Consider the following 9,672-nt stretch of genomic DNA (forward strand, 5'->3'; position numbering starts at 1 on the left):
AGTGGCTGGAGTAGAGTCAGTGGCATTGACAGTGTGTTGGCAGTAGCCACTCAATGTTAGTGGTGGCTGTTTAACAGTCTGATGGCCTTGAGATAGAAGCTGTTTTTCAGTCTCTCGGTCCCAGCTTTGATGCACCTGTACTGACCTCGCCTTCTGGATGACAGCGGGGTGAACAGGCAGTGGCTCGGGTGTTTGATGTCCTTGATGATCTTTATGGCCTTCCTGTAGCATCGGGTGGTGTAGGTGTCCTGGAGGGCAGGTAGTTTGCCCCCGGTGATGCGTTGTGCAGACCTCACTACCCTCTGGAGAGCCTTACGGTTGAGGGCGGTGCAGTTGCCATACCAGGCGGTGATACAGCCCGCCAGGATGCTCTCGATTGTGCATCTGTAGAAGTTTGTGAGTGCTTTTGGTGACAAGCCGAATTTCTTCAGCCTCCTGAGGTTGAAGAGGCGCTGCTGCGCCTTCTTCACGATGCTGTCTGTGTGAGTGGACCAATTCAGTTTGTCTGTGATGTGTATGCCGAGGAACTTAAAACTTGCTACCCTCTCCACTACTGTTCCATCGATGTGGATGGGGGGGTGTTCCCTCTGCTGTTTCCTGAAGTCCACAATCATCTCCTTAGTTTTGTTGACGTTGAGTGTGAGGTTATTTTCCTGACACCACACTCCGAGGGCCCTCACCTCCTCCCTGTAGGCCGTCTCGTCGTTGTTGGTAATCAAGCCTACCACTGTTGTGTCGTCCGCAAACTTGATGATTGAGTTGGAGGCGTGCGTGGCCACGCAGTCGTGGGTGAACAGGGAGTACAGGAGAGGGCTCAGAACGCACCCTTGTGGGGCCCCAGTGTTGAGGATCAGCGGGGAGGAGATGTTGTTGATACTGTCGCAAAGCTAACTAAAAAGCAGCATTCCCCAAGAGAGGATGACTTTCACTTTAGCAGTGATAAATTCATGAACTTCTTTGAGGAAAAGATTATGATTATTAGAAAGCAAATTACAGACTCCTCTTTAAATCTGCGTATTCCTTCAAAGCTCAGTTGTCCTGAGTCTGCACAACTCTCCCAGGACCTAGGATCAAGTGAGACGCTCAAGTGTTTTAGTAATATATCTCTTGACACAATGATGAAAATAATCATGGCCTGTAAACCTTCAAGCTGCATACTGGACCCTATTCCAACTAAACTACTGAAAGAGCTGCTTCCTGTGCTTGGCCCTCCTATGTTGAACATAATAAACGGCTCTCTATCCACCGGATGTGTACCAAACTCACTAAAAGTGGCAGTAATAAAGCCTCTCTTGAAAAAGCCAAACCTTGATCCAGAAAATATAAATCGGACTATATCGAATCTTCCATTCCTCTCAATTTTTTTTGAAAAGGCTGTTGCGCAGCAACTTACTGCCTTCCTGAAGACAAACAATGTATACGAAATGCTTCAGTCTGGTTTTAGACCCCATCATAGCACTGAGACGGCACTTGTGAAGGTGGTAAATGACATTTTAATGGCATCGGACCGAGGCTCTGCATCTGTCCTCGTGCTCCTAGACCTTAGTGCTGCTTTTGATACCATCGATCCCCACATTCTTTTGGAGAGATTGGAAACCCAAATTGGTCTACACGGACAAGTTCTGGCCTGGTTTAGATCTTATCTGTCAGAAAGATATCAGTTTGTCTCTGTGAATGGTTTGTCCTCTGACAAATCAACTGTAAATTTCGGTGTTCCTCAAGGTTCCGTTTTAGGACCACTATTGTTTTCACTATATATTTTACCTCTTGGGGATGTTATTCGAAAGCATAATGTTAACTTTCACTGCTATGCGGATGACACACAGCTGTACATTTCAATGAAACATGGTGAAGCCCCAAAATTGCCCTTGCTAGAAGCATGTGTTTCAGACATAAGGAAGTGGGTGGCTACAAACTTTCTACTTTTAAACTCGGACAAAACAGAGATGCTTGTTCTAGGTCCCAAGAAACAAAGAGATCTTCTGTTGAATCTGACAATTAATCTTAATGGTTGTACAGTCGTCTCAAATAAAACTGTGAAGGACCTTGGCATTACTCTGGACCCTGATCTCTCTTTTGAAGAACATATCAAGACCATTTCAAGGACAGCTTTTTTCCATCTACGTAACATTGCAAAAATCAGAAACTTTCTGTCCAAAAATGATGCAGAAAAATGAATCCATGCTTTTGTCACTTCTAGGTTAGAATACTGCAATGCTCTACTTTCCGGCTACACGGATAAAGCACTAAATAAACTTCAGTTGGTGCTAAATACGGCTGCTAGAATCCTGACTAGAACCAAATAATTTGATCATATTACTCCAATGCTAGCCTCTCTACACTGGCTTCCTGTCAAAGCAAGGGCTGATTTCAAGGTTTTACTGCTAACCTACAAAGCATTACATGGGCTTGCTCCTACCTATCTCTCTGATTTGGTCCTGCCGTACATACCTACACGTACGCTACGGTCACAAGACGCAGGCCTCCTAATTGTCCCTAGAATTTCTAAGCAAACAGCTGGAAGTAGGGCTTTCTCCTATAGAGCTCAATTTTTATGGAACGGTCTGCCTACCCATGTCAGAGACGCAAACTCGGTCTCAACCTTTAAGTCTTTACTGAAGACTCATCTCTTCAGTGGGTCATATGATTGAGTGTAGTCTGGCCCAGGAGTGGGAAGGTGAACGGAAAGGCTCTGGAGCAACGAACCGCCCTTGCTGTCTCTGCCTGGCCGGTTCCCCTCTTTCCACTGGGATTCTCTGCCTCTAACCCTATTACAGGGGCTGAGTCACTGGCTTACTGGGGCTCTCTCATGCCGTCCCTGGAAGGGGTGCATCACCTGAGTGGGTTGATTCACTGATGTGGTCATCCTGTCTGGGTTGGCGCCCCCCCTTGGGCTGTGCCATGGCGGAGATCTTTGTGGGCTATACTCGGCCCTGTCTCAGGATGGTAAGTCGGTGGTTGAAGATATCCCTCTAGTGGTGTGGGGGCTGTGCTTTGGCAAAGTGGGTGGGGTTATATCCTTCCTGTTTGGCCCTCTCCGGGGGTGTCCTCGGATGGGTCCACAGTGTCTCCTGACCCCTCCTGTCTCAGCCTCCAGTATTTATGCTGCAGTAGTTTATGTGTCGGGGGGCTAGGGTCAGTTTGTTATATCTGGAGTACTTCTCCTGTCCTATTCGGTGTCCTGTGTGAATCTAAGTGTGCGTTCTCTAATTCTCTAATTCTGAGCCCTAGGACCATGCCCCAGGATTACCTGACATGATGACTCCTTGCTGTCCCCAGTCCACCTGGCTGTGCTGCTGCTCCAGTTTCAACTGTTCTGCCTTCTTATTATTCGAACATGCTGATCATTTATGAACATTTGAACATCTTGGCCATGTTCTGTTATAATCTCCACCTGGCACAGCCAGAAGAGGACTGGCCACCCCACATAGCCTGGTTCCTCTCTAGGTTTCTTCCTAGGTTTTGGCCTTTCTAGGGAGTTTTTCCTAGCCACCGTGCTTCTAAATCAAATCAAATCAAATCAAATGTATTTATATAGCCCTTCGTACATCAGCTGATATCTCAAAGTGCTGTACAGAAACCCAGCCTAAAACCCCAAACAGCAAGCAATGCAGGTGTAGAAGCCCTCAGGCCCCCTACCACACATCTACAACACAAAATCCATCTGTACGTATGTGTATAGTGCGTATGTTAACATGTCTGTGTGCAAGTGTCAGTGCCTATGTTTGTGTCTCTTCACAGTCCCTGCTGTTCCATAACTTGTATTCTTATCTGTTTTTTAAAATCTGATTCTACTGCTTGCATCAGTTACCTGATGTGGAATGGAGTTCCATGTAGTCATGGCTCTATGTAGTACTGTGTGCCTCCCATAGTTTGTTCTGGACTTGGGGACTGTGAAGAGACCTCTTGTGGCATGTCTTTTGGGGTATGTATGGGTGTCCGAGCTGTGTGCCAGTAGTTCAAACAGACAGCTCGGTGCATTCATCATGTCAATACCTCTCATAAATACAAGTAGTGATGAAGTCAATCTCCTCCACTTTGAGCCAGTAGAGATTGACATGCATATCGTTAATGTTAGCTCTCTGTGTACATCTAAAGGCCAGCCGTGCTGCCCTGTTCTGAGGCCATTGCAATTTTCTTAAGTCCCTCTTTGTGTCACCTGACCACACGACTGAACAGTAGTCTAGGTGCGACAAAACTAGGGCCTGTAGGACCTGCCTCATTGACAGTGCTGTTAAGAAGGTAGAGCAGTGCTTTATTATGGACAGACTTCTCTCAATCCTAGATACTGTTGCAGTGGTAGGGGTACTGGTGGTAGTAGTGATGGTAGTAGTAGTTAGTAGTAGTAGTAGTTAATAGTTAATAGTTAATGGTCGTTCCTCAACCTACATCAGTGCAGGCAGAGTCTTCGCATCTGACGTAACATCATGCATTCATTCCCAAACTTCTCAATGATCTCAGTGACATTGTGAAAGGAGGTGAGGGGAGTACAGAGGTGTAGTTATCATCCTGCATGCATGCAGAGTAAATCAGCCATGAGCCAGCCATGAGCCAGCCATGAGCCAGCCATGAGCCAGCCATGAACCAGCCATGAGCCAGCCATGAACCAGCCATGAGCCAGCCATGAACCAGCCATGAACCAGCCAATTTCATTGGCATAAAATTAAGGTTGTGTCAGAAACAAATGACAAAACAACATCTTGAGTGACAATAGCTGCTATCCCACCTGGTACTGCTAGTTAATGACTGTCACCACATGCCATCAACACAGTGGCCGGCTCTCGAAAGGTACCCTATGTCCTACGTGGGGCCTATGGGTAGTGCACTACATAGGGAATAGGGTGCCAGTCCTGGTCTAAAGTAGTGCACCACATAGGGAATAGGATGCCAGTCCTGGTCTAAAGTAGTGCACTACATAGGGAATAGGGTGCCAGTCCTGGTCTAAAGTAGTGCACCACATAGGGAATAGGGTGCCAGTCCTGGTCAAAAGTAGTGCACTACATAGGGAATAGGGTGCCAATTGGGATGTAATCAGTGTATTTATTCAACCTTATATTCACGACTGAGGTTGATTAGCGCTGATACAATAAATAAAACGGATGTTTGGTATTGCCACCTTGAATACTGATTGATACAGACGGCAGAGTGCCTGGTATCATGTAGTTAAGGTGATTGCATAATTGGACGTGTTATCTGATTGCTTGTTTGACCTCCTCTGAAGTACAGTAGTTGTCATGCATATGCATTGTAGGCAGTGGTAGGAGTTGATTGAATATATTGTGTAATGGTTACCTTTTTAAAAAAAACTGCTTGAAAACACATCACATTCAGACACGTGTGAACAAATCACATGAAAAATGTCCCAAGTCAGAAGTGGTCAGAATTCTTCCAGAGTCAGATGTGGTTTTCAGACACGTGTGAAGTTTCACATGTACATTTTTCACGTGTTTTTCCCACATGTTTATCATTCACATGATTATTATCACCTCTTCCAGCTAGGTCTGGTCTCCCATCCAGGGACTGACCAGGACCAATGCTGCTTAGCTTCAGAGGTAACCCAGCAGTGGGATGCAGGGTGCTATATTGTTGGTAGGATTGTGGAAAGACTTGTGGAAAGCAAAGGCCAGGGTAACATAAATGACCAGGGTAACATAAAGGACCAGGGTAACATAAAGGACCAGGGTAACATAACCAAAGGACCAGGGTAACATAAAGGACCAGGGTAACATAAAGGATCAGGGTAACATAACCAAAGGACCAGGGTAACATAACCAAAGGACCAGGGTTACATAACCAAAGGACCAGGGTAACATAAAGGACCAGGGTAACATAACCAAAGGACCAGGGTAACATAACCAAAGGACCAGGGTAACATAAAGGACCAGGGTAACATAAAGGACCAGGGAAATATAACCAAAGGACCAGGGTAACATAAAGGACCAAGGTAACATAAAGGACCAGGGTAACATAAAGGACCAGGGTAACATAAAGGACCAGGGTAACATAAAGGACCAGGGTAACATAACCAAAGGACCAGGGTAACATAACCAAAGGACCAGGGTAACATAAAGGACCAGGGTAACATAAAGGACCAGGGTAACATAACCAAAGGACCAGGGTAACATAAAGGACCAGGGTAACATAAAGGACCAGGGTAACGTAAAGGACCAGGGTAACATAAAGGACCAGGGTAACATAAAGGACCAGGGTAACATAACCAAAGGACCAGGGTAACATAAAGGACCAGGGTAACATAAAGGACCAGGGTAACATAACCAAAGGACCAGGGTAACATAAATGACCAAGGTAACATAAAGGACCAGGGTAACATAACCAAAGGCCAGGGTAACATAAAGGCCAGGGTAACATAAAGGACCAGGGTAACATAAAGGACCAGGGTAACATAAAGGACCAGGGTAACATAACCAAAGGACCAGGGTAACATAAAGGACCAGGGTAACATAACCAAAGGCCCAGGATAACATAACCAAATGACCAGGGTAACATAAAGGACCAGGGTAACACAACCAATGGACCAGGGTAACATAACCAAAGGCCAGGGTAACATAATCAAAGGCCAGGGTAACACAACCAAAGGCCAGGGTAACACAACCAACGGACCAGGGTAACATAAACAAAGGCCAGGGTAACATAACCAAAGAACCAGGGTAACATAAAGGACCAGGGTAACATAACCAAAGGACCAGGGTAACATAAAGGACCAGGGTAACATAACCAAAGGACCAGGGTAACATAACCAAAGGACCAGGGTAACATAAAGGACCAGGGTAATATAACCAAAGGACCAGGGTAACATAAAGGACCAGGGTAACATAAAGGACCAGGGTAACATAACCAAAGGACCAGGGTAACATAACCAAAGGACCAGGGAAACACAACCAAAGGACCAGGGTAACATAAAGGACCAGGGTAACATAACCAAAGGACCAGGGTAACATAACCAAAGGACCAGGGTAACATAAAGGACCAGGGTAACATAAAGGACCAGGGTAACATAAAGGACCAGGGTAACATAAAGGACCAGGGTAACATAAAGGACCAGGGTAACATAACCAAAGGACCAGGGTAACATAACCAAAGGACCAGGGTAACACAACCAAAGGACCAGGGTAACATAAAGGACCAGGGTACATAAAGGACCAGGGTAACATAAAGGACCAGGGTAACATAAAGGACCAGGGTAACATAACCAAAGGACCAGGGTAACATAAAGGACCAGGGTAACATAACCAAAGGACCAGGGTAACATAACCAAAGGACCAGGGTAACATAACCAAAGGACCAGGGTAACATAACCAAAGGCCAGGGTAACACAACCAAAGGACCAGGGTAACATAAAGGACCAGGGTAACATAACCAAAGGACCAGGGTAACATAACCAAAGGACCAGGGTAACATAAAGGACCAGGATAACATAAAGGACCAGGGTAACATAAAGGACCAGGGTAACATAACCAAAGGCCAGGGTAACATAAAGTTTCCAGGGTAACATAACCAAAGGACCAGGGTAACATAACCAAAGGACCAGGGTAACACAACCAAAGGACCAGGGTAACATAACCAAAGGACCAGGGTAACATAACCAAAGGACCAGGGTAACATAAAGGACCAGGGTAACATAAAGGACCAGGGTAACATAACCAAAGGACCAGGGTAGCATAACCAAAGGACCAGGGTAACACAACCAAAGGACCAGGGTAACATAAAGGACCAGGGTAACATAAAGGACCAGGGTAACATAAAGGACCAGGGTAACATAAAGGACCAGGGTAACATAACCAAAGGACCAGGGTAACATAAAGGACCAGGGTAACATAACCAAAGGACCAGGGTAACATAACCAAAGGACCAGGGTAACATAACCAAAGGCCAGGGTAACACAACCATAGGACCAGGGTAACATAAAGGACCAGGGTAACATAACCAAAGGACCAGTGTAACATAACCAAAGGACCAGGGTAACATAAAGGACCAGGGTAACATAACCAAAGGACCAGGGTAACATAAAGGACCAGGATAACATAAAGGACCAGGGTAACATAAAGGACCAGGGTAACATAACCAAAGGACCAGGGTAACATAAAGGACCAGGGTAACATAACCAAAGGACCAGGGTAACATAACCAAAGGACCAGGGTAACATAACCAAAGGCCAGGGTAACACAACCAAAGGACCAGGGTAACATAAAGGACCAGGGTAACATAACCAAAGGACCAGGGTAACATAACCAAAGGACCAGGGTAACATAAAGGACCAGGGTAACATAACCAAAGGACCAGGGTAACATAAAGGACCAGGATAACATAAAGGACCAGGGTAACATAAAGGACCAGGGTAACATAACCAAAGGCCAGGGTAACATAAAGGACCAGGGTAACATAACCAAAGGACCAGGGTAACATAAAGGACCAGGGTAACATAACCAAAGGACCAGGGTAACATAAAGGACCAGGGTAACATAACCAAAGGACCAGGGTAACATAAAGGACCAGGGTAACATAACCAAAGGACCAGGGTAACATAACCAAAGGCCAGGGTAACATAAAGGACCAGGGTAACATAACCAAAGGACCAGGGTAACATAACCAAAGGACCAGGGTAACATAACCAAAAGACCAGGGTAACATAAAGGACCAGGGTAACATAAAGGACCAGGGTAACATAACCAAAGAGAGGGACAGTAGCAGGAAAGAGGGAGGCGTTTAATTTAATTGTGTTATCATTTTAAAAAATCGGCATATTTTTTTTGTTTTCTCTTTGCAATATTTGTTTTGCTATTAATACTTTGGGGCTTATGTTTTGATTTCACAAACTGCAATTTACATGTGAGATGATTTTGTTTTTTCTCCTCACATGTGTAAAGGTGGTGTTAAAGCCAGACTCAGTAAGTGTAAGTTTGAATTCTGCTAAGTCAGTTTGTTTATATTAATGATTTGTTATGTCAGGGCGACAAAACAAATCAATTACATGTGTTTGCATCAGACATACACAACAATAATCACTGTTCTCGTGACAAGACCGCACCCTGGTACAACGCAGTCTTAGCAGTGTCTGCAAATGGCAGACAAATTCACGGAAACACAAGATTTTAAGTGTTACTATCAACTGACGAGAAAAAAAAACTAACAGAAAACAACAACAAGATATTAGGAGGTGAAGAGTGAATATCGGTGAAGATATCGTTTTGGATCATGTCCGGAAGGAAGCCGAGATGACTGACATTGGACAGGGAGTCAAGGCCACGGACACGAGAAGAAGAAGAAGTCATCAAGCCCTGGAAGGAGGAACAAACAGCGGGGAGTCGGAAATGGTGGCGAGTAGTGTGGACAAAATGGAGGAAATGGAGAGAAAGTTGGTGAAGCAACAGCTGGAATGAGGACAATAGGGTTTCTACTTTGAGAACACAAACTCTTGCATCATTCACAGCAAAGAGCGAGGGAGTCCAGGGGATAACTGGAGGAAGTGGTGGAAGTGTTGTGCAATGATCTTGGCGCTAGTACAGTTGGTGAGAATGAGTCGACGACGGTGAAGGAGAGTGGAGTGAAAGGGCTAAAGTTGTAAATGTACAGCAGTTTATGGCTGGAGTGTAATTCACAAGCAAGGATGTTTTTGGGGTGACAGGAGTGGTAGGTGCATGTCACTTGAAGTGA

The sequence above is a fragment of the Oncorhynchus kisutch genome, unplaced genomic scaffold (assembly GCF_002021735.2).
Source record: "Oncorhynchus kisutch isolate 150728-3 unplaced genomic scaffold, Okis_V2 scaffold734, whole genome shotgun sequence".
Taxonomy (NCBI): domain Eukaryota; kingdom Metazoa; phylum Chordata; class Actinopteri; order Salmoniformes; family Salmonidae; genus Oncorhynchus; species Oncorhynchus kisutch.